Source organism: Etheostoma spectabile, chromosome 15, assembly GCF_008692095.1.
Source record: "Etheostoma spectabile isolate EspeVRDwgs_2016 chromosome 15, UIUC_Espe_1.0, whole genome shotgun sequence".
NCBI classification, from domain to species: Eukaryota; Metazoa; Chordata; class Actinopteri; order Perciformes; family Percidae; genus Etheostoma; species Etheostoma spectabile.
This window is the reverse complement of record NC_045747.1, coordinates 15115952-15116492: the sequence shown is the minus strand read 5'-3', so window position 1 is coordinate 15116492 and position 541 is coordinate 15115952. Positions and strand designations below refer to the sequence as shown.

At 32.5% G+C, this 541-nt stretch overlaps 1 protein-coding gene across 2 annotated transcripts in view; it reads right to left on the bottom strand.

Moving 5' to 3' along the window:
* gjc1 (gap junction protein gamma 1) overlaps positions 1 to 541 on the bottom strand; it is a 43382-nt gene that overhangs the window by 15159 nt on the left and 27682 nt on the right. The window lies entirely within an intron of this gene.

Below are 541 nucleotides of genomic sequence, written 5' to 3'. Positions count from 1 at the left end.
TATATATATATATATATATATATGCATATATATAGAGAGAGAGATATTTTCCTACTTTTACCTTTTCCTACATCGTATTGGTTTTATGCACTAATTTGTTTTTTATCTGTTTTTTTTTAAAACCTGATGACTTGTATGTCTGTTTACTTTTGCTGCCTTTGTGAAGTACTTTGTAACTTGCATTTCAAAGTGTTCTATGAATAAAGATTAGTAGGCTATTATAAAATAAAGATAGTTTCAGTGCTAACAGTTATGATTAGCTGTTAAGACAACTACTCTACTCTATTTAACCAATAATGCTGTAGCCCCTCCTGCTGTCATAGCAGTCTCCAGTTACATTTCCGAGCAGTGCCAACTCTTTTGTCTTCCACGCAGCATTAGAAAAACTATTAATATTAAATGTCTGTAAGCTGTGGTTGGTGTACACATGGGATGATCTGCTGACTGAATATATTTGACAGAAACCAGAGTTAAATGATGCGCTGCAAATCAGTTGACTCCAACAGACATTATGATATAAATTCTTTATCCTTCATCAAAC